This window comes from Bos indicus, chromosome 2 (assembly GCF_029378745.1).
Source record: "Bos indicus isolate NIAB-ARS_2022 breed Sahiwal x Tharparkar chromosome 2, NIAB-ARS_B.indTharparkar_mat_pri_1.0, whole genome shotgun sequence".
In the NCBI taxonomy this organism is placed as follows: Eukaryota; Metazoa; Chordata; class Mammalia; order Artiodactyla; family Bovidae; genus Bos; species Bos indicus.
The window spans coordinates 19937018-19962458 of record NC_091761.1 but is presented as its reverse complement, the minus strand read 5'-3'; positions in this window follow the sequence as shown (position 1 = coordinate 19962458).

The following is a 25441-nucleotide window of genomic DNA, read 5'->3' as shown; positions in this document are numbered from 1 at the left end:
GGATAGGTGTTAGCTCTTCTCTAAATTTTTGGTAGAATTCAGCTGTGAAGCCGTCTGGACCTGGGCTTTTGTTTGCTGGAAGATTTTTGATTACAGTTTCAATTTCCGTGCTTGTGATGGGTCTGTTAAGGTTTTCTATTTCTTCCTGGTCGAGTTTTGGAAAGTTGTACTTTTCTAAGAATTTGTCCATTTCTTCCTCGTTGTCCATTTTATTGGCATATAATTGTTGATAATAGTCTCTTATGATCCTTTGTATTTCTGTGTTGTCTGTTGTGATCTCTCCATTTTCATTTCTAATTTTATTGATTTGATTTTTCTCCCTTTGTTTCTTGATGAGTCTGGCTAATGGTTTATCAATTTTATTTATCCTTTCAAAGAACCAGCTTTTGGCTTTGTTGATTTTTGCTATGGTCTCTTTTGTTTCTTTTGCATTTATTTCTGCTCTAATTTTTAAGATTTCTTTCCTTCTACTAACCCTGGGGTTCTTCATTTCTTCCTTTTCTAGTTGCTTTAGGTGTAGAGTTAGGTTATTTATTTGACTTTTTTCTTGTTTCTTGAGGTGTGCCTGTATTGCTATGAACTTTCCCCTTAGGACTGCTTTTACTGTGTCCCACAGGTTTTGGGTTGTTGTGTTTTCATTTTCATTCGTTTCTATGCAAATTTTGATTTCTTTTTTGATTTCTTCTGTGATTTGTTGGTTATTCAGCAGGGTGTTGTTCATCCTCCATATGTTGGAATTTTTAATAGTTTTTCTCCTGTAATTGAGATCTAATCTTACTGCATTGTGGTCAGAAAAGATGCTTGGAATGATTTCTATTTTTTTGAATTTACCAAGGCTAGCTTTATGGCCCAGGATGTGATCTATCCTGGAGAAGGTTCCATGTGCGCTTGAGAAAAAGGTGAAGTTCATTGTTTTGGGATGAAATGTCCTATAGATATCAATTAGGTCTAACTGGTCTATTGTATCGTTTAAAGTTTGTGTTTCCTTGTTAATTTTCTGTTTAGTTGATCTATCCATAGGTGTGAGTGGGGTATTAAAGTCTCCCACTATTATTGTGTTATTGTTAATTTCTCCTTTCATACTTGTTAGCATTTGTCTTACATACTGCGGTGCTCCTGTGTTGGGTGCATATATATTTATAATTGTTATATCTTCTTCTTGGATTGATCCTTTGATCATTATGTAGTGACCTTCTTTGTCTCTTTTCACAGCCTTTGTTTTAAAGTCTATTTTATCTGATATGAGTATTGCTACTCCTGCTTTCTTTTGGTCCCTATTCGCATGGAAAATCTTTTTCCAGCCCTTCACTTTCAGTCTGTATGTGTCCCCTGTTTTGAGGTGGGTCTCCTGTAGACAACATATGTAGGGGTCTTGTTTTTGTATCCATTCAGCCAGTCTTTGTCTTTTGGTTGGGGCATTCAACCCATTCACGTTTAAGGTTATTACTGATAAGTATGATCCCGTTGCCATTTACTTTATTGTTTGGGGTTCGAATTTATACACCATTTTTGTGTTTCCTGTCTAGAGAATATCCTTTAGTATTTGTTGGAGAGCTGGTTTGGTGGTGCAGAATTCTCTCAGCTTTTGCTTGTCTGAGAAGCTTTTGATTTCTCCTTCATACCTGAATGAAATCCTTGCTGGGTACAATAATCTGGGCTGTAGGTTATTTTCTTTCATCATTTTAAGTATGTCTTGCCATTCCCTCCTGGCTTGAAGAGTTTCTATTGAAAGATCAGCTGTTATCCTTATGGGAATTCCCTTGTGTGTTATTTGTTGTTTTTCCCTTGCTGCTTTTAATATTTGTTCTTTGTGTTTGATCTTTGTTAATTTGATTAATATGTGACTTGGGGTGTTTCGCTTTGGGTTTATCCTGTTTGGGATTCTCTGGGTTTCTTGGACTTGGGTGATTATTTCCTTCCCCAGTTTAGGGAAGTTTTCAACTATTATCTCCTCAAGTATTTTCTCATGGTCTTTCTTTTTATCTTCTTCTTCTGGAACCCCTATGATTCGAATGTTGTAGCGTTTAATATTGTCCTGGAGGTCTCTGAGATTGTCCTCATTTCTTTTAATTCGTTTTTCTTTTATTCTCTCTGATTCATTTATTTCTACCATTCTATCTTCTAATTCACTAATCCTATCTTCTGCCTCTGTTATTCTACTATTTGTTGCCTCCAGAGTGTTTTTAATTTCATTTATTGCATTATTCATTATATATTGACTCTTTTTTATTTCTTCTAGGTCCTTGTTAAACCTTTCTTGCATCTTCTCAATCCTTGTCTCCAAGCTATTTATCTGTGATTCCATTTTAATTTCAAGATTTTGGATCAATTTCACTATCATTATTCGGAATTCTTTATCAGATAGATTCCCTATCTCTTCCTCTTTTGTTTGGTTTGGTGGGCATTTATCCTGTTCCTTTATCTGCTGGCTATTCCTCTGTCTATTCATCTTGTTTAAATTGCTGAGTTTGGGGTGTCCTTTCTGTATTCTGGCAGTGTGTGGAGTTCTCTTTATTGTGGCTTTTCCTCGCTGTGTGTGGGTTTGTACAGGTGGCTTGTCAAGGTTTCCTGGTTAGGGAAGCTTGTGTCGGTGTTCTGACGGGTGGAGCTGTATTTCTTCTCTTTGTTCAGTCGCATTGTGGGGAGGGAGGGAGGGATGCTGCAAACAGATAACACTGGCGTACGCTCGCAGTGCCTCAGCCACACTGGGTCTGCCCCTGCTCACGGCGCGTGTAGCCTCCCTGCCCACACTGCTCGGGCTCTAGGTTGTTCCACCGGGAACAATCCGAGGCTGGCCCTGGGTTGCATGTACCTCCCAGGTCCAAGCCGCTCCGGTTCAGGCACTCGGGTAGTCCTCAGAGGCGCAGACTCAGTTGGGCCTGAGTTTTGTGCTCTTCCCAGGTCCGAGCAGCTCAAGTGATGAGGTGTTTGGCGAGCGCCAATGCTGCGACTTATCGCCTCCCCGCCACTCGGTTATCTGGGTGTAAAACCGGCGCACCTTCTCAGGCAGATGTTAACCATCCAGACCCCCAAAAAGTTTTAGTTAGCAAAGAAGCCTGCTTACAGTTTTATAGATAATGTCTCTCTGGGGCTGCGATTGCCCCCTTCCGGCTCTGGCTGCCTGTCACCGGAGGGGGAAGGTCTGCAGCCGGCTATCTCTGTTCAATTCTTTGTTCCGTGTGCGGGCCTGGCGGTGTCTTAGGTTGGGGCTGGCTTTTCGAGTGGTAGATATCCCACAGTCTGGTTTGCTAGCCCAAATTATTTCGCTCAGATAGTGCTCAGGGTATTCAGGCCAGATTCTTACTCTAAGCGATGCAGCCCGCGCTGCGCCTCCCTGCCCAGCCCCCGCTTGCTAATGGCGCGTGCAGGCGTCTGCGCTGCTTCTCCGCTGGGGGAGTTACCATAGGACTCGCAATCTTCGAGTTTTAATTGTTTATTTATTTTTTCTTCCTGTTATGTTGCCCTCTGTGCTTCCAAAGCTCGGCGCAGATTCGGCAGTGAGAAGGTTTCCTGGTGTTTGGAAACCTCTCTCTTTTTAAGACTCCCTTCCCGGGACGGAACTCCGTCCCTCCCTCTTTTGTCTCTTTTTTTGTCTTTTATATTTTTTCCTACCTCCTTTCGAAGAGTTGGATTGCTTTTCTGGGTGCCTGATGTCCTCTGCCGGCATTCAGAAGTTGTTTTGTGGAATTTACTCGACGTTTAAATGCTCTTTTGATGAATTTGTGGGGGAGAAAGTGTTCTCCCCGTCCTACTCCTCCGCCATCTTGGCTCCTCCCTCCCAAAAACCTGATTTTAAAATGAGCTGCTGCTACTGCTGCTAAGTCACTTCAGTCATGTCCGACTCTGTGTGACCCCATAGACAGCAGCCCACCAGGCTCCCCCGTCCCTGGGATTCTTCAGGCAAGAACACTGGAGTGGGTTGCCATTTCCTTCTCCAATGCATGAAAGTGAAAAGTGAAAGTGAAGTCGCTCAGTCGTGTCCGACCCTCAGCGACCCCATGGACTGCAGCCTACCAGGCTCCTCCGTCCATGGGATTTTCCAGGCAAGAGTACTGGAGTGGGGTGCCATTGCCTTCTCCGTTAAAATGGGCAGAGGACCTGAATAGACAGATGGCCAACAGACACTTGAAAAGATGTTCAACATCACTAATCATCAAGGAAATGAAAACCAAAACCACAGTGACATATCACCTCATAACCATAAGAATCATCAAAAAGATAGAAAATAACAAACGTTAATAAGAATAAGGAGAAGAAGGAATCTTCATGTACTGTTGGTGGGACTGTAAATTCATGTAGCCCTTCTGGAAAACCATTTGGAGTTTCCTCAAAAAATTAAAAACGGAACTGCCTTATGATCCAGCAATTTCACTTCTGGGTATTTATCCAAAGAAAACAAAAATACTAATTCAAAAAGATATACACATACCAATGCTTTTTGTAGCATTATTTATATTAGCCAAAATATGGAAGCAACTTAAATAATATCCATTACTAGATTAATGAATAAAGAATATATGATACATATACATATATATGTATGCATATATACACACAATGGAATGTAGGCTCAGTTGCTCAGTCGTGTCCAACTCTTTGCAACCCAATGGACAATAGCCTGCCAGGCTCCTCCGTCCATGGGATTTTCCATGCAGGAATATAGAAGTAGGTTGCCATTTCTTCTTCCAGGGAATCCTCCTGACCCAGGGATCGAACCCACATCTCCTGCATCTCCTGCATTGGCAGGTGGGTTCTTTACCTCTGAGCCATCCGGGCAGCCCCAATGGAATACCACTTAGGTATAAATAAAATGAAACCTTGTCACTGTGATAGCATGAATGAATCGAAAGGTTATTATGCTATGGAAAATAAGTCAGACAGAAAAAGACAAACACTATATGATCTCATACATGGAATCTAAAAAAAGAAAAACACAAAACAAAATGAAAGCAGACCCTTAGATACAGAAAATAAACAGGCAGTTGCCAGAGGGGAGCCTTTGCAGCTGTGTCTGAGTCCTGACCAGATACTGCCAGCCTCCTGTTTGCTCCCCCCAGCAGTGTTGAAAACTCAAATTTGCGTGCTCTCTCCCAACCACTCTGACTCAGGCTGGCTTTCTGCACGTGCTCACTAGTCATCTATAGAGGCTCGCCCTTGCTGCCTTCGGGGTCGGGCTCAGGGAGTTAGGCACAGGGTAGAGATGGAGGGCGATTGTGTCATGCTCAGAGCACTGGGGGTGCCTGTGGGCCAGGTGAGGGGATCCCCAGAAGCTCATGGACAGGCTCCTTGTTGGACTCTGTGAAGTGGTTAGCAGGCTTGGTGTCCTCTGATGCTCTCTGACAGAGCTCGCTGCTGTTCTCCCAGTTCTTCCTGCCCCCCTGGGCAGTGCAGCCCAGCGTTCTGGATTGGGCAAGACAGAAGTGGACCTCTTTGAAAACATCCCACAGAACCAGAGAACCCAGATGCTCAAACACAGGCTCTGATTTTCCCTCAGCGGAGTAGCGTGGGCCATGAAGGTCTCTCTTGACTCTCACTTGTGCTGTCTTGGAAGAAGGGAGATGTGAGTAGAATGAAGCTGTCCCTCTTACCCTCTTCAATGCATTCAGTCTTGACATTTTTCCTTCAACAATGTGCTGGAACTTCTCTAGTAAACCCCCAGCATTCCATAAAGTCGCCCTCACCCACTGGAGTTGGTCAAAGGCAGCGTCCTTTGGGGGAAAGACAGTAGAAAGTGGTACGCCACCATGTTGGCGTCACTCTGCTAGCCCCTGCCCTTCCCTGCCCTTTCTCCTCAGCGAAGGGGAGCTGTGGGTACAATGAAGGAACACCGGGACTCAAGCCCCACCTCTGCTTCCTACTGGTTACCTCACCTCTGACAGTTGTAGCAAGTGGCTTTCAAAGTCTCCTAGTCGAGTCAACACATCATATATACACATTCTCTCTTCCAAAGGGATTTGAAGATTCATTGAGATACTATATGTGAAACTGTCTTGTAAACTGCAGAACATTATTTAAATAGGAAAGGATACTTTATTGAGCACATTTTTTTTTTTCATGGTCTGCCTAAATCTCAGAACAACTAGGTGGTACTTTGGAGTTTCTGATCTCTTCTGATATATTTTAAGAAGAACTGCTGGAAACAGATTAATACAGAGAGGAACAATTTAGCTAGGTAAGAGGAATCCATATACTGTCATGGGAAAACCACAGGTCTCAGACTCTGATGTTTCCAGTGGGCTCCGGCCTCATCACTCTCCCATGTGAGAGCAGGCTTGGTGCTTGGCCCTCTGAGCTTGTAGACTCAGGTTAATGACCCCCAGCCTGAAGAAGCCTTGTGATGATTAGTAATGAAGGACATTCAAGGGCACCTGGCCGGTAGCAGGCGCTCGTAAGTGAGAGCTCTTACAGTTTTACAGAGAAAGGAAACAATAAACTGGAGAGAACTATATATATCCTGTTCATAATATTATTCTCTCTCAGGGAGATTTGGAATAGGGAGGTTTTGTCTTGGAACCCATCCAGGCAGCTTTAATCACTAGGGTGCCACGTTACCTCCAGGAGTCTATTTCAACAATGTTCACTTAGTAGAGGAGGTATTACCTTCATTCTCATTTTACAGGTGAGAAAAATAAAATGGTTCTATTAATTAGTGGGACATTAGAACAGGACAGGAATCAAGGTCTTCTGATCATCATAGTTTTTGTGTCCTCCACAGTCCGCTCCCATGTACCCTGTAAGGCAGCCCCAGGACAAGCAATCCCAAAGCATAGATAACATCCTAACAAAATGCCAGCACTAGAGGGAAGTACAGAGGGATGCTACCTGTCAACTTGGGGTATTAAGTTTTAGCTGGCAAAAAATCATCTAAAGAAATCCTAAACAGGGCATATCCTTCGCCCAGTCTTGAAAGAAACTGTTCTAAAAATGCCAAGTTTTAGTGTCAGTCTAGAAAACAAGAAGGCCCTGTCACAAGATAGGTAATTACTTCATCTACTTCAAGGTCTTCCAGCACCCCTGATCCTTGTATTATCAAATCTGGGCCATCTGAACAATTCCCACCAAATCTAATGTCATCCTAGACATGCTCATTGGGAAAGACCATGATGCTGGAAAAGAACGAAGGCAGGAGGAGCAGGGGACAACAGAGGATGAGATGGTTGAATGGCATCACCAACTCGATGGACATGAGTTTAGGCACATTCCAGGCGGTGGTAAAGGACAGGGAAGCCTGGTGTGCTGCAGTCCATGAGGCCGCAGAGTCAGACACAACTGAGCGACTGAACAACAGCAGACAAGGCTTTAAGGATCTCTGATGGCCAAAAACCCTGCTGGTTTGGATTATCCAAGGCTTTGGGAAAGAAATATGGGAGAGGACAAGAAAATTATTAATAGCCTAAAGCAAAAGATTTCAGCTAAATGCCACTGCACATTTGTTCTTCGGGACCCCAGCACCAGCTTAGAATTCAAGCATAGAGGTCATAGACCCAAAGGGCTGTCAGTATACACCTTAGGTCATGAGCTCCCCTAGCCTGACAGTCGGAAAATAGTCACAACTATAACCACTCCATCTAAAACCAGCTCCATTTCCCCATCTCTCCAGTACCTCCTACAGACTTAAAAGTTGCCACTCTCCTTTGAAAAAACTATTGCTAAGATGTGCCCTAGAAATTCACAATGAACTTAGTGAGGAGGTGCTATCAATTCTGGCTGATTTATTAATCAACTAAGGAAATTATATATATAACATATAATAATATATTATTACACAATAGAAAATTTCTTTAAGCAAAGACTTCAGTGGAAATTTGGACTAGCTGAACTTTTCAATTGGATACCTAATATTAATATTTTGTGGCTATTCCATATGCCTTGATTTCACAATTATTTTACACATTTTCCCAATATCTTTTCCCACCCTCTAACTGTCCCCATTAGGAAGGTCAACATGACCAATCTTGAACTTTGAAGTAAGAGGAAGGTGGTCGTATATACCCCAACATTTATTTGTTCCAGGCTTCTGAAACAAATAATGACTTGAAAGACCTTTATGTTTTTTTCTTAGGAAACTGGTGAAGTTATTGGATTGGGCTGGGAAGATGCCTTCTCCAAAAACTGAAATTTATATTGAAACTATCTCTGGAAATACAAAATCCTTGAGAGTATACCATTGCATAATTTTCTGCTTTCATTGCCGGCATGTAAAAAATGAGTTATTGATGTTCTATGAATCTCCCTGCTGCTGCTAAGTTGCTTCAGTCGTGTCCGACTCTGTGCGACCCCATAGATGGCAGCTCACCAGGATCCCCAGTCCCTGGGATTCTCCAGGCAAGAACACTGGAGTGGGTTGCCATTTCCTTCTCCAATGCATGAAAGTGAAAAGTGAAAGTGAAGTCGCTCAGTCACGTCCAACTCTTAGCAACCCCATGGACTTCAACATACCAGGCTCCTCCGTCCATGGGATTTTCCAGGCAAGAGTACTGGAGTGGGGTGCCATTGCCTTCTCCCTAGCCTCTGACAATTTTGCACTCTATCACATCCTAAGTTTAGCAGAGTAGGTAGAGCCACCTCCCTGGAATTTATAGGTCCTTCATGATTGAAGAGCAGCTACAGTAGGAAGGATGACCTACTCCAGTGCCCATGACCCGCCTTCCTGACCTGATCTTGTTCTTTCTCCTGGGGACGTACACAGAGAACTGGAATCCCTGGGCTGGGTGCACAAAGACTGCAGTACTGGGGGAGGGGCTAGCACAGGGGGATGGGTAGGGATCAGGCTGAGAGCTGACGGCAGAGCAGGGGATTCTCTCAAATGCTGAGGATGTGGCGGAGGGAGCCTGCAGCCTGTTTCACTTCATGACAGTTCACCCACAGATATTCATCACTTCCTGTATTCCAACCTCAAACTCGGCACACAATGGACATTTTGCCACATACGTACCACGTGGCTCAGACATGTGGCTTCCCTGATGGCTCAGACAGGAAAGAGTCCACCATGCAATGCAGGAGACCTGGGTTTGATCCATGAGAGGCGTCTTTGTCAGGGCTACACATCATAAGCACACAGACCAGGAACAGGAAGCCCCCGAGTCAGAAGCCCTTGACAGTGAGCTTCTTAGAATGCTCGGTCCTCCCCTTGGGTCATCCCTTGAGCGGTGCATGGGAGCACCTGTGTCCCACATCCTAGTGCTGCCCTTGGCTTTTCCTTCACTCTGGTCTGGGTCACCTCATGAGGAGGACAACTTACAGCTCAGTAGTGCATTCCTGAGTTTCTCTTATTTATTTAGTCCTCAAACACAAAAGCCCGGATCCAGGGACGGCACTATAAACCTCCTTAAACCCAAAAATAAAACTTGATATTTCCATAAGGCCACAAAGAAAAAGCATTGGGTCTGACTTAGCTATTCCCCTGAGTTCTCTCCAGAAGTCAGGGGTAAGGAAAGCTATATTTCCCAGCATGGACACAGCATACACCTTTATGACTGAAAGAGGATGTTTTTATTTGCACTGCATTATACTCATAAATTCCATCCACTCAGCAAGTCAAATTATTGCTGGCCTCCAAAATACATTAAGTTTGGGTTTAAATCAGTCACTTTTGAAGATATACTGCAGCCCACTTCCTAGCCATATTTGTAATATATTCACCCTGCAAATGTTCTTTAAAATGCATTGTTTGTGGAGTTGTCTTCCTTCAGTCAGCCATGTGAAGATATAAGGAATACAAGCTCTAATTGGCAGTTTCTTTGTGTGTGCGATTGCTCATGATCCCTGCTCATGGAGCTAATGGCTGCCAAACTGCTTTCGTGCTATGAAGAGAAAGAGCTAGCTGAAGCTGAATCAAATTAGAATTGGTGGTATGATAGTAAACAGCAATGGAAAAATATGGAGCCCTGAGCAGTTCATGTTAGATTTTGGTAACAGCAGACAAGCTTTTCCAGAAAAGACTGGGAAGGGGAAAGCCAAGGAGTTATTTGGAATGCTTAATGGTGTGTGACAAGATTAAGGTATGCTTAATGGCGATGCTCCAAGTTTCCTTTCTTTACCTAGAATTACTATTTTACCACATTTGACTTCCTCATCAATTGTTATTCAAATAATTCCAACACAATGAACTGATTCAGAGAGTACAAAAGCCAGATCGATGATCATTTTAAGAGGCGGAGTAAGAGAGATATAAGGTTTCCATGGTTCTCTTGGGGAAGAAGACCTGTTTTCTCTGAACTTTGTCGAGTTGATCTGTGCTTGAAGGGGTGGAGATGGGCTCCATGAATGGGGGGGGCGGTGTTAGGGTGGAGGGGTGAAGAGGGGGCACCTAGAGATGCTCAGTGTTTCTCTGAGCTGAGTAAGGAACTTGGAGCTTTCAAGCCTGGGAGAAGCAGCACATTTAGATAGTTTTGCCCCTGCCCCTCTTGTTTATGCCACCTTATTTCAAAAGACTGGTTTTTAAAGATAAAACCTGCTAACTCCTCACCAAGAAGGCAGACGCGACACACATTATCCACGTTGAAGGTAGCATCTTTAAAATAATATAGCATGGAGGGTTCTTTGTCTTTCTCAGAAATCAAGCACACATGTTTTTCCTTTTCAAGGTTATTTATGAAGCAATTTCCCATCTAGGTACACAAGCCATAATTAATATCTGGCCAATATTAAGATGTGTATTTCCCATAACCCAAATGCCAGGACCAATTGATATGTATAATATTCCACATTACCTGATAATCAAAATATTTCACATAGGTTTAGGGACTGCTATATGTAATCTAAAGATATAATAATACAAATAACAATCACCATTTTTGATAACTTACAAGCCAAGGTCCTTGCTGGGTACTTTCTTATCTCCCTCGTACAGCCTATCTACTTTATGATAGGTATTATTTCCATTTTGCCACTGAGGAGACTGAGGATCAGAGAGGTTAAACAGCTGGCTAGAAATCACAGAGCTGGGAAGAAGCAGAGCTGGAATTTAACCTTGGGTATTACTCACTCTAGAGCTACTTCAATCACTCCCCATGTCTTTCACCGTGATTATTGTACACTGGGGACCAGGGGCTTGCTGGAGCCACTTGCGTCACCTTGGAAAAGCTAATTCTTAAATTTTCAAGAAGTCTGTGAGCTGGTTGTTGTCATGTTGGTGGCTTAAAATTGGCCACAGAGGGAGTATTTACACAACGGAAGTAGGCAAACTGAACAAATAAGGGCTTTTTTTAAGGGAATGAGAGCATGAGTTTTTAAACATTTACCAACATGGCACAGCCAAGGAAGAACATTTCCAAGTACCATAGAATTATTTGGCCCTTTCTTCCCCTCCATATTGTTGTCTCCAAAACACATAATATGACCTAGTCAGCAATAAAGCAGGACTAATACCCTGAAGGCAATGGCACCCTACTCCAGTACTCTTGCCTGGAAAATCCCATGGATGGAGGAGCCTGGTAGGCTGCAGTCCATGAGGTTGCTAAGAGTCGGACACGGCTGAGCGACTTCACTTTCACTTTTCACCTTCATGCATTGGAGAAGGAAATGGCAACCCACTCCAGTGTTCTTGCCTGGAGAATCCCAGGGACGGGGGAGCCTGGTGGGCTGCCGTCTATGGGGTCACACAGAGTCGAACACGACTGAAGCGACTTAGCAGCAGCAGCAGCAGCAGCAATACCCTGAAAAATGGTGCCAGTTTCTAGACCACGTATGTCCCTACGCAGTCTCAACATCAGGGCCCAGTCAGACCTGATTCTGCCAGTTCTCTTCAACTACTTTCTTCCCTCACCTCACCTGTGAAACCACAAGGGGATTGGCAGAGCAAATAGAAACATTTGGTACAGTTGTTTTGATGAAAAGTTCTGTCAGCCAAATTCAGTTCTTGGACTCAAAATTAATAACCCCAGCCTAAGGCACTGATTAGTTCTTTCTCAGCTCTTTCTTTCCATCAGATGACTATAGCGTAAATCCAAGGAAAGATACATTCTCAACACAGAGGGCATCCCTTTATGTCCACAACCTGATTTTCACCGGGGAGTCACGCTCAATGTTCTTTATTATGACACAGTTAACATTTATTGAGTGTTAATAGTGAGCTTATATATAACACAGAGACCATGACTATACCTGGCTTCCTGGCAGATTGTGGGAACAGCATGTTTTTGATATCTTGGATGGCACTATGCTCACTATAATTTCCCAATGAAGTCAGTTGCTCTTAATTTCCTGAACATCTGTGCATCAAATTCATTAAATGGCTAATGAATCCAGACATAGAAGGTTCATAAAAATATTTATATCTGACATTAACAAAATGGCACCTCTGCTTTGTCCCTCTACGTGACACTCTTAAGACAATCGAGTTTTTGTTACTGGCTGGAACTTGGTAAAAGAAGGCAAATGACTGAAATCAGTCATTTGCTTTGTTTCTTCCATGGAAAGAAAAGATAGAGAAGCCAGGGCTGAAAGTGGTTGGTGAATAAAGAACAAAGAAGACGGAAATAGGAGCCAGGGGTGCAAAGTCAGAAGATGTCCACATCCCATAGAGTCAAGTATGTGAAGATCCCAGAACACATGGATTGAAGCTTCACTAGGGGTAGAGCATTGTGTGGGTGTAATCAGTGATTACACACGTGACCCCCCCCCCCATGCTCTACAACCACCAGCCAAGTCCGGGGTCTCCAGGCTAAGCCTCTACTTACAAAAAATTAATAATCATAATGCTCTATTCTTAGAACTTTAAGTATTCTGGCAAACACTTCAGAGACACTATTTGCATGAACACTGAGCTAACAGTCAAATGCTGGGGTTCTTCTCTGAACACTGACATTCCCTGACTAGGTAACCTCGCACCTGCAATTGGATTCCTCTGTTGCCTCAGGCTCTTCCACCCCCATGCACAATGGGTGTGTTGGAGGTTAGATTCCCAGCCCCTTCCAAATCTAAAAGTTTTAGGCTTGTTCTACGGAGGCAAGTAGAAGGCTGGCAATTAATGTTTGCCACTAGAACTTTAGCCCAAAGTTTACAAACATTGCTCATTTTTAGTTTGCACACTCTAAGGAAAGGGCTTCATCAGAGCCTGGCAGGAGAAACCTACAATTTCATATCCTCTCTGCAGACAGCTTTTCACTTCCCACTGGAAGTCAAGTTTGCAAAACAAAAGCAAATTTGATTGGGAAGAGAAAACCAGGAACTCAGAGATCTGTGAGCTCCAAAACATCTTTCCCTGGTTCACAGAGGAGCAATGCTTGCCAAAAGCATCGAGCTAGGTGGTGGGATTGGGCAGCACATCGCCTAATGCGGGGACCTGTAACCCTTAACACAGAAACAGGACCCACTAAAGGGCCTTATTTATCACCAGGACCATCCACGGCAGAAGGAGTTGAGGAGAAGTCTTCCAAATTTTATTTGCTTAAGCAAAACTATCTCAGGTTGAAAGTATACCTGTGTTAATAATAAATGCTGGAGAGGGTGTCGAGAAAAGGCTTCCTACACTGTTAATGGAAATATAAATTGGTGTGGTCACTATGGAAAATAGTATAGAGGTTCCTTAAAAAACTAAAAATAGAGTTGCCATATGATCCTTCAATCCCAATCCCAGGCATATATCTGGAGAAAACTCCAATTCTAAAAGATACATACACTCCAATGTTCATAGCAGCATTATTCACAACTGCCAAGACATGAAAGCAACTTATGTGTCCATTGACAGATAAATGTATAAAGAAGATGTGGTACATATATACAATGGAATATTCCTCAGCCATAAAAAAGAATGAAATAGTGCGATTTGCAAAAACATGTATGTAAATAAAGATTCAGTTCCGTTCAGCTCAGTTCAGTTGCTCAGTCGTGTCCGACTCTTTGCGACCCCAATAAGTCAGAAAAAATATACCATATGATGTCACTTATGTGTGGAGTCTAAAAAAATAACACAAATGAACTTATTTACAAGGTAGAAGTAGACTCACAGACGTAGAAAACAAATTTATGGTTATCAAAGGGGAAAAGGGAGAATAAATTAAGAGTTTGGCTTTAACAGATACACTCTGTATAAAATAGATGAACAATAAGGTCCTATTGTATAGCACAGGGAACTATATTCAATATCTTGCAATAACCTATAATGGAAAAGAATCTAAAATTTACACACACACACACACACGCACACATATATATACAACTGAAGGGCTTCCCAGATTGCTCAGCAGTAAAGAATCTGCCTGCCAATGCAGGAGACACAGGTTCAATTCCTGGGTCAGGAAGATCCCCTTTCTTTGTGACTCTGAAAGTCACAAAGAAGGAAATGGCAACCAATTCCAGTATTCTTGGGAAATCCCATGGACAAAAGAGCCTAGTGGGCTACAGTCCATGAGATTGCAAAGAGTCAGACACAACTTAGTGACTAAACAACAAAAATATATGACTGAATCATTTTGCTGTAAACCCAAAATGAATACAATATTGTAAATCAATTATACTTCAATTAAAAAAAATATGCTGTGCTTATATGCTGATTAATTCTGTTAAGTACTGAACTCTCAGAAAATGTTCCTCACTTATTTTTTATCTTAAGTTATGAAATGGTGAAAGAACTTAAACAGAGAAAGAAAAAGTATATAAGGAGGAGTGAGACTCAGAACGCCCGGGGGGCACATTTGCAGCTTGTGACTCACCCACAGTGTCAGTGCCTGGAAGGGCCCCCAATACCTTGCACCAGCCCTTCTCCCACACAACTCCGCCTCCACCTATGCTCTTCACTCCTTGAAACTAACTCACCCCAAGGAGTCACCTCCTCGTTCTCAACTTCTCCAAAGCAATCCATTTTATAATCAAGTACTGCTTTGTGATACTGCTCTTCACAGTTTATTGTTCTGATTTGATTATAAATTCCTTAAGAGAAAGCTTTGTGTCGTTCACTCACAAGACCCTGGTAAGTGGCTCTCGTCGGCTCTGTACCTTAGTTTTTTCATTTGTAGAATGGGGGATAATGATGGTACTTACTTTACAGACCTATTGTGAAGAGAAAGGGAGACTGTGAGGAGGAAATTATGACTGATTCAATCATTGTCGGATAACATATTTTATTAGTATTATCAATATTCCATTAGGGCAAAAGGAAAAATACAGCGCTAGAAATGAGTAAAACTGAAACCTCATTCCACTTCTATCAAAGAGTAGCTTTGTGACTTTCAGAGTCAATTAAATTATCCAAACCTCAAATCTTTCACTCAGAAAAATCAGAAATGCTGATTTGGCATTTCTGTTGGCACTCCCTGCCAACATCCCATTGCTGTGAAGATCAAATAAATACTTTGAAGGTGTTTTACACATGTACAATTTATTGTTACTCAGTAAATATTATTTGATTTGAGAGTTATGTTGTCCTTACTTTATCACTCAAACAGCTTATTTTCACCCCTTTGAGGCTGACAGGGCACCAGTCTAGCATCTCACAGGCTCAGAGCAGAAAATGGGGAACTTTGGATCCTCTGAATTCCCAACAACTAGTTTTGTGTTGCATGATTCTCAGCATCTTGGCCTCCTAAGTTCATAGCCCAGGCTTCTCAGTGTTTACTTTAAATGGATACTTCTATAACATCAGAACAACTGAAATAAAAACGTAAAATGCCTGCCAGCTATAACCTGTCATTTCGTTAAAAACAAGTAACACATAGTTCTAAACAGCCAGTTGATCAACTCTTGCTTGATTGTTTACACCTGTACACTCACTTAAACGAGAATCCTAAGAGAACCAGAAAGCTCCGTGAGCCCCAGGGATGGGCCAGGGTGCCTCCCTTGGGGACAAAAACCTCCTCCAGCCTGGGCACAGAGGAGCCTCAGCACAGACACAGAACAAGGTTCCTAGCCTATGCCTAGACAAGGCCGTCAGTTTCAGGAAAAGCCAAATGCATCACTGCTTCCCTGGCAGCTCAGATGGTAAAGAATCTGCCTGCAATGAGGAGGCCTGGGTTCGATCCCTGGGCTGGGAAGAACCCCTGGAAAAGGGAATGGCTACCCACTCCAGTATTCTGCCTGCAGAGTTCCATGGACTGTATAGTCCATGGGGTTGCAAAGAGTCGGACACAACCAAGAGACTTTCACTTTCACTTCACTAAACGTATCACAGTTTAAAATTTCACGATTTGATTTCTTAACTTCTTATGGTCTAAACTTACTCCTTTACCTGCAAACCATAAATATGACCATTCTTTCCTTTCCAACCTCATGTTATTAGGTGTTAGATGCCAGAGGTCATCTAAGTTATAGTAGCAACACACCAAATATTCATTTATTTATCAAATAATTATTTAACATGACTATGTACAAGGGACACACAAGATGAATGACAACCTTTTTTTTAAAAAGAGAAAGTATTATTCAAGTAACAACATATGGTTAAAATACTTAGAATTTAGTGTTCTTATCCATTCTTTAAAGACAATGAAAGGTGAAAGATTATTTGAGAAAAGTATTTGATATTCTGAAATGCTCACCTTCATTGCTTCCTGTTTCACTGTACAAGTGCATTTTTACCAGGTATAACAAAACAACCCAATAAAAAGGTAAAGTATGGTTGAAGTATACAGGCTTTATGATATTTCTTGAAATTACTCTGCCTTTATAGAGGATGATATTCATGCTAGCAACAGCTATAAAAATATGGAAATGTAAAAGAAGAGAGATTAAATATGGGATTTATCTATAAGCCCTGGTACATTAAACCCTTAACATACTTGAAATATGATAACAACCTAGACCCTCAATATCAGGATCATAAAGGGAATTGTAACGGTGACCCGTGTCTTCTCTTCCAAGATTTTAATTTTTGTTGTTTTAAAGGTGTTTTACATATATACTCAACTTGTACAATCACAGACATTTGTCAGTTTAACCAACAGGATTGAAACCATTTGACATTTGTGTTGTCAGGTTTTCCATCTTGATCTGATAGGCAACAAGTAGAAACCGGTCCTTGGTTTCCCTTTGCAGAAAATGGGAGTCTCCCTTCCCACAAAATGAGAGTCTAGGCTACGCCACCAGGGTAGACATCGTGGCAGCAATCACCGCCGTGGGAACAGGCAGGATGCCCAGTTCCAAATCCTCTGCCCATGAAACACGCCATACCTGTGCATCAAAGTGGGGTCAGTCTTGAATCTGCAAGCTACTGGGAAGCAAGGCTGTCATCCCTCCACCTGCTACCTGTAAGGGCCTCCCAACCAAAGAACCAGCTGACACATTAGAGTGGGAGGAAAAGGCAAGTTCACCCGCATATACTGTATCTGAACGATTGAGAACACGATCATCAGGGTCTACCAAGATCTTGATGAATAAAACCAGATGAAAAAAACCTTGGGGAGGCAACAACAGAATGAACATAATGCCTGTATTAAGTAGACCTGAGGGAATGGCTGTAAAATAAGGTTTTAATCCAGGCTTGGGAAGAAGAGGAAGCAAGAAGTGATAACAAAGAGAAGTCATGGACATCAGGGGACAGCTGGAGAGTAAAAGCAACCTGGCAATTAATTTTTAAAATAAAAAGACGCCAAGGAAATTCAATTTAAAATGACATCTGGCTAATAGCTGTGATATAGTCTTTTACACACACACACACACACACACACACACACATATTCACTAAAAGGCAAATATTTACATTGCCACCAAAAATTGAGATTGACAGTCAACTCCTTACCACTAACTGTAAGGTCAATGAACCTGGATATTTAAAGGCAATTAGTGGCCCACCTGTGCTTGCTACCAGATTTAGAGAAAACCCACGTGTCTGAATGAGAAAGGCCCATTATACCTTCCCCACTGTCTGCCACCTGGCTCATTAAATCAGACAACCATCCTTCTACTATGCAAGAGCTCTAAAAGCTGGAGTGTTATTTTCTTTCCATATCCAACCCCTCAGCCACAGCTCTGGTCAAGAAAACAGTGAAGGCAGTGAACCGGAAAGAACTGGTCAGCAAGAGGGAATGGGAGGAGGGGCTCATTCAAACCAGGAAGGTGTCCCCATGAAGAAAGTACATACGAGAGAAGAGAGAACAAAAATCTCTGGCTGCCATTCATACTGAATATTACAGACTTCACATCAGAAAGAAATGTAATGGAAGTATGACAAGAGCTAACACTGGGTGGGCATTAATGGAATGAAAGCAAGTCAAACACCAGAAATCGAGCAATCAACTTGCACTCTGGATAGAGCTCTGGAAAGGGAATTGAACTCATTTTTGAGTGAACATAAAATAGAACCCGCTAGAAACACCAAGTCTGGATAGATCTTTTGTGTTAAGAAAAATGACAAGAAGAATAACTAACAGGTGTATTTTGATAAATAACAAAGAGATAGAGATAGAGACTATTGTCCTAAGACTTAGAGGGAATGCAAACCTCTGAAAACAATTTACCACAGGAATTGAAAGACATTTTCAGAGTAAGTTCATCTTCCGTAGAACTCAAGAAGTAATGCCCTTTATGGGACAGGAGTAGATATCCATGAGAAGAGACGAGGTCACAAGAAACAGCCATGCGAGATATAAAGAACATGTGTAAATAAAAGAGGATTGCTATTATTTTAAATCAAGTATACTTCAACTAAAATAATTCATAATTTTAAAAGAACTCTTAAAACTCAATAACAACAACAACAAAGAACTTGAATAGACATTTCTCCAGAGAAGATATATAATTGGCCAAGAGGCATATTAAACGATGTTCAACATCACTAATCATCAGGGAAATGCAAAGCAGAACCTCACTGCAATATCACCTCATATCGATTAGGATGGCCTCAATCAAAAAAGCAGAAAATGACAAACGTTAGTGAGGATTCGGAGAGCCTGGAACATTTACACACTGTTGGTAGGAATATAAAATAATACAGCCACTATGGAAAACAGTATGGAGGCTCCTCAAAAAATTAAAAACGGAACAACTGTATGACCTAAAAGTCTCAATACTGGTTATATATGTATAGAGAAGAACTTTAAACAGGATCTTGAAGCAATATTTGTACACCCATGCTCATAGCAGCACTATTTGCAGTAGCCAAGAGGTGGAAGCAACCCAAATGTCCATGGACAGACAAATAGATAAACAAAACGTGGTGTACATGTATACTGGACTACTATGCAGCCTTAAAATGAAGGAAATCCTATCTAATGCTACAAAATGGATGAAGCTTGAGGATATTGAGGGAAATAAGTCAATCACAAAAAGACAAATACTGAATGATTCTGCTTATCTGAGGTATCTAAAGTAATCAAACTCTTAGAAGGAGAAAGTAGAATGGTGGTTGCCAGGGTGTTCGGGAAGTGAAAAACAAGGAGTTGTTCAATAGGTAGAGAGTTTCAGTCATGCGAGATGAAAACATTCTCCAGATCTGTGTTACAATAGTGTGCATACAGTTAATAATACTGTACTGCGCACTTAAAATTTTTAATCTTATGGATTTTCTTAACCACCACCACAACAAATTTTGATGGCCCTAAAGCATAGCAGATTTGAAAATACAAATTTTTTATGTACCAAACAGCAGAGCAGGAGTTAATAAGTGATGCCCATATATCAGACCATAAAAGGCAACAATTAATTCCCAAAGCAGAAATTCTACATGTTTCTAACCATGAAACAATCAAAACAAAAACTATTATCACATATTTAAACAAAAAAATCATAAATAAGCGAAACCAATAACCTTGAATTTTTGGAAAACACTCTTCTATACTAAGTTACAAGGGATATCAAATGCTTCATTATAGACTAGATTATAAATAGCATAACTAAGAAATAACAGGACTAAAAATACTAATAAAAATTGCGGGATGTGGCCAGAATTCTAATCAAGAATGAATTCATATTGTCTAATAAATTTTTAAATCAAGCATAAAAATAGGTAATATGATAAACTGGTTAATCTGATAATTGATAAAAATAAGTTGAAAATAAAATGATAATGATAAAGATGTTTGAGCACTGATCATGAGTCAGGTACTGAACCAAATACCTTATACAATTATCTTGTTGAACTCTCACTTTATTCCGGAGAGATAGGTATTATTAATTGTATTTTATAAATTAAAAAATTAAGATTTCAGCACATTAAGTAATTTGCTCAAGATCACAGAGTCAATAAATGACAAAAATCAAGATTTATTCCAGGTTTATCTGACTCCAAAGTCTTTGCCTTTAATCACTGCTATTATAGGATTAGAAAACAACAAAGAGTCTAAATGATAAATACAAACAAAATCTGGCTCTTTGGAAAAAACCTGGCAAACCTAATATAGAAAACAGATAAAAAGAAAAAACAAAAAGCATTTCAGTAAGAAGAAACAGAGTATATCAGATACATTATAATTTTAAATGAATTATTCTTTATGTTAATAAATTTATAAATATTGATAAACTGGTCTATTTCATAATAATATATAAATCATTGATTGTGTAGAGAAAGAAGTAGATAATCTGAACAAATACTAATAGCTGTGGGGAAAATGGAAAATTATCAAAGGTACAATGGTTAGAGTGATTTACCAGTGAATTTTTTTAAGTTTCAAACAAGAATAATCTTTAAAACTCAGATATAGAAACAAAATGAACAAATATCACATTTTATCAAGACACAAAGAAAGATGTGAACAAATGTTCCTAAATAGGAAAACTCAATTTTATAAAGATGTTAAAAAAATTTCTTCTAAAATTAATTTGAGGATCTAACTTGATCTTCATGGGGATAATTTTCAAAATTCGGCAAAATATTTCTAATGTTTAGCAAACAAAAAAAGGAATAAACAAATTTTTGGAAGATTAAATGAGTAATGAAATGATTAAAATGTCCTATAAAGTTTGCACAATTAAACTATAAAATAAACTGTAAAAAACTGCTACAAAAATCACTGGGTAGATTGATGGAATGGAATAAACACCTAGAAACACACATGATATCTAAAGGAATTAGCATGTTAAAAAGGTTCCAATATAATCAGAAGGATAGCTACAAAGGACAGAGGGTGGACAGGAATTAGATCCTTTGCTTACACAACACACATGCACACAAAGTTTAAAGACATAAATGTAAAACTGAAGAAATTAAAAATTACTTCAAAACCTTTGAAAGTAGATGAATACATAATGTAAGGATTAGGGGAAGGTTTTCCAGGCATAGACATGATGGAAAATATCAAAAAGGTAAAAAGCCAATAGGCTTGACTGCATCAAAACAGTTAAATGTCTCTACTTCAAAGAGAAATATAAATAAAGTTTAAAAGCAAGCAAAGTGGTAAAATATTTTTTGTTATGTGACAGACAATAGGTTGATATACTTTGTGTATAAAAAGCTCACACAGCTGTTTCTATAGTTTAGGTGCCCACTTCCAACACCCCTCTAATTTGGAGGAAATTCCCCTATGGACAGGCTGCCATCCTTGCCCACTGGCCAATGGTAGGAAGCCATGTGATCTAAACACAGCCAATCATATGCTGCTGCTGCTGCTAAGCCGCTTCAGTCGTTTCTGACTCTGTGCGACCCCGTAGACAGCAGCCCACCAGGCTCTGTCGTCCCTGGGATTCTCCAGGCAAGAACACTGGAGTGGGTTGCCATTTCCTTCTCCAATGTAGAAAAGTGAAAGTGAAGTCACTCAGTCGTGTCCGACTCTTAGCGACCCCATGGATTGCAGCCCACCAGGCTCCTCCATCCATGGGATTTTCCAGGCAAGAGTACTGGAGTGGGGTGCCATTGCCTTCTCCAAATCATATGCTGAGCCTTCCCCTTTTTGAAGGTGAGACAGAAACATAGAATCTACTAGAGATTATTCACAGATGCTGTAGTGGAATTCAAAGGCCAGAGGATTCGTTGTCACACAACCATGGTGCCAACCATTGTCCAGTTACAGCCCGTGGTAGCTGTGATGACTTAATTGTTCTTGTGGCAGAATGTCAGTTGTTCCTGGTCTCTCTTTGGCTACTGCCCAAGCCTGTTTCTGAGCCTTCCTCTCAGTTCTGTGAGCTACTCAACACCCTTAGCAGCCAATTCTTCTTAAGTGGTATCTTCTAAAGTTAACTGAAAGTTCCTGCCATTTGTAACCAAGAATCCTGGCTAGTACACCTCTCTAAATAAATGGTCAAAGACACAAAATGGAAAGTCACAGAGAAAGAAACACAAATTCTTAATGTTTTTAAAGTATTCAATCTTACTATATCAAATAAATTATTTCTAGAAAATGAAAGCCATAAATTGGGGTTAAAATTGGCAAGCTTCTTTTTAATGATAATACTTTGAATTAGCAAACACATGGAAAATGATAGGTGCACAAATTTATATGATCTTTTAAGAAAGAAATTTGATTATATACACAAAAACCCTTCAAGATGTCCATAACTTTGTTTTAGATAAAACAATTATTTTTCCCTAAGGATTTAAAAAAATTCATTCGTTCGTTTATTGTTGGCTCTGCTGGGTCTTCATTGGTGGGCACAGGTTCTCTCTAGTTGTGGGGAGTGAGGGCCGCTCTCTAGCTGTGGAGCACAGTCTACTCATTGCAGTGGCTTCTTTTGTTGCAGAGCATGGGGCTCTAGGCACACAGGCTAATAGTTGTTTCTAGTTGGCTCTAGAGTGTAGGCTCCATAGTCGTGGGGCACAGGCTTAGTTGCTCCAAGGCAAGCAGGATCTTCCCAGACCAGGGAATCAAACCCCTGTCCCCTGCATTGGTAGGCAGACTCTTAACCACTGAAGATGTCCATAACTTTTGGATGTATCAATTCTTATTCTAGGAATTTATCATAAAAAATATTTATGCAAAGATTTACATATAAAAACATTAATTCTAGCTTTGCTTTTTTAAGGTTAAAAAGTTTAAGCAAAAATTTGTTCAATAATGTGAAAATGAAAATGGTTAAGAACATAAAGTGGAAGCGTTCTCGATGTGTTTCTACTTAACTAACTTGCCTGAATGGTCAGTAGTCTATCGATTATTGTCACTTATTAGGACTCTGTTAAACACACTGAATATTCCTCATTCATAAACCCATGTACTTTCCCTCCCCACAATTAGGTGGACATTTACCAAGAGTGGGATGCGTTTGTGCCTAGGCCTTTGCACAGACTTGGAACCTGCTATTGTTGTTATGAATGCAAAAGAAAGACAATAGCTATTTACATGAAAGTTGAGTGCTTTGCAAAACTTAGCTAAAAGCAGATTGCTAAAAAAGAAAAGAAAAAAGGAAGGAAAGGAAGTTACTGTTACAGACAACAGAGGACAATCAACAAAATCTAGAGCAGTCATTCTCAAGATTTTTGGTCCATTTATACTCTTTTGCAAGGAACCTAGAATGTTAGGTCCATGAATCAAGGCAAATTGTAAGTGGTCAAACAGGAGATGACGAGAGTGAACATTGACATTTTAGGAATCAGCAAACTAAAATGGACTGGAATGGGTGAATTTAACTCACGTGACCATTATATCTACTACTGTGGGCAAGAAACCGTTAGAAGAAATGGAGTAGCTATCTTAGTCAACAAGAGAGTCCGAAATGCAGTACTTGGATGCAATCTCAAAAACGACAGAATAATCTCTGTTCATTTCCAAGGCAAACCACTCAATATCACAGTAATCCAAGTCTATCTCCCAACCAATAATGCTGAAGAAGCTGAAGTGGAACGGTTCTATGAAGACCTACAAGACCTTCTAGAACTAACACCCAAAAAACATTTCCTTTTCATTATAGGGGATTGGAATGCAAAAGTAGGAAGTCAAGAACTACTTGGAATAACAGGCAAATTTGGCCCTGGAATACAGAATGAAGCAGGGCAAAGGCTAATAGTTGTGCCAAGAGAACTCACTGTTCATAGCAGACACTCTCTTCCAGCAAAACAAGAAAAGACTCTACATATGGACATAACCAGATGGTCAATACTGAAATCAAATTGATTATATTCTTTGGAGCCAAAAATGGAGAAGCTCTATACAGTCAGCAAAAACAAGACCAAGAGCTGACTGGGGCTTAGATCATGAACTTCTTATTGTCAAATTCAGACTTAAATTGAAGAAAGTAGGGAAAACCACTAGGCCATTCAGGTATGACCTCAATCAAATCTCTTACAATTATACAGTGGAAGTGACAAATAGATTCAAGGGATTAGATCTGATAGAGTGCCTGAAGAACTATGGATGGAGGTTTGTGACACTGCACAGGAGACATTGATCAACATCATCCCCAAGAAAAAGAAATGCAAAACAGCAAAATGGTTGTCTGAGGAGGCCTTATGAATAGTTGAGAAAAGAAGAGAAGTGAAAGGCAAAGGAGAAAAGGAAAGATACACTCATTTGAATGCAAAGTTTCAAAGACCCAGAGGGATGGTATGGGGAGGGAGGAGTGAGGAGGGTTCACGATGGGGAACACATGTATACCTGTGGCAGATTCATTTTGATATATGGCAAAACCAATACAATATTGTAAAGTTAAATAAAATAAAATTTAAAAAAAAAGAAAAGCAAGGAGAGATAAGAAAACTTTCCTCTGTCATCAACGCAAAGAAATAGAGGAAAACAATAGAATGGGAAAGACTAGAGATCTCTTCAAGAAAATTAGAGACACCAAGAGAACTTTTGATGCAAAGATGGGCTCAACGAAGGACAGAAATGGCATGGATCTAACAGAAGCAGAAGATATTAAGAAGAGGTGGCAAGAATACACAGAAGAACTATACAAAAAAGATCTTCATGACCCAGATAATCACGATGGTGTGATCACTCACCTAGAGCCAGACATCCTGGAATGTGAAGTCAAGTGGGCCTTAGGAAGCATCACTATGAACAAACTAGTGGAGGTGATGGAATTCCAGTTGAGCTATTTCAAATCCTAAAAAGATGATGCTGTGAAAGTGCTGCACTCAATATGCCAGCAAATTTGGAAAATTCTGCAATGGCCACAGGACCGGAAAGGATCAGTTTTCATTCTAATCCCAAAGAAAGGCAATGCCAAAGGATGCTCAACTTACCGTACAATTGCACTCATCTCACACACTAGCAACGTAATGCTCAAAATTCTCCAAGCCAGGCTTCAACAGTATGTGAACCGTGAACTTCCAGATGTTCAAACTGGATTTAGAAAAGGCAGAGGAACCAGAGATCATATTGCCAACATCAGTTGGATCATTGAAAAAGCAAGAGAGTTCCAGATAAACATCTACTGCTTTATTGACTATGCCAAAGCCTTTGACTGTGTGGATCACAACAAACTGTGGAATATTCTGAAAGAGATGGAAATACCAGACCACCTGACCGTCCTCCTGAGAAATCTGTATGCAGGCCAAGAAGCAACAGTTAGAACTGGACATGGAATGACGGACTGGTTCCAAATCAGGAAAGAAATGTATCATGGCTCTACATTGTCATCCTGCTTATTTAACTTCTATGCAGAGTACATCATGAGATATGCTGTACTGGATGAAGCACAA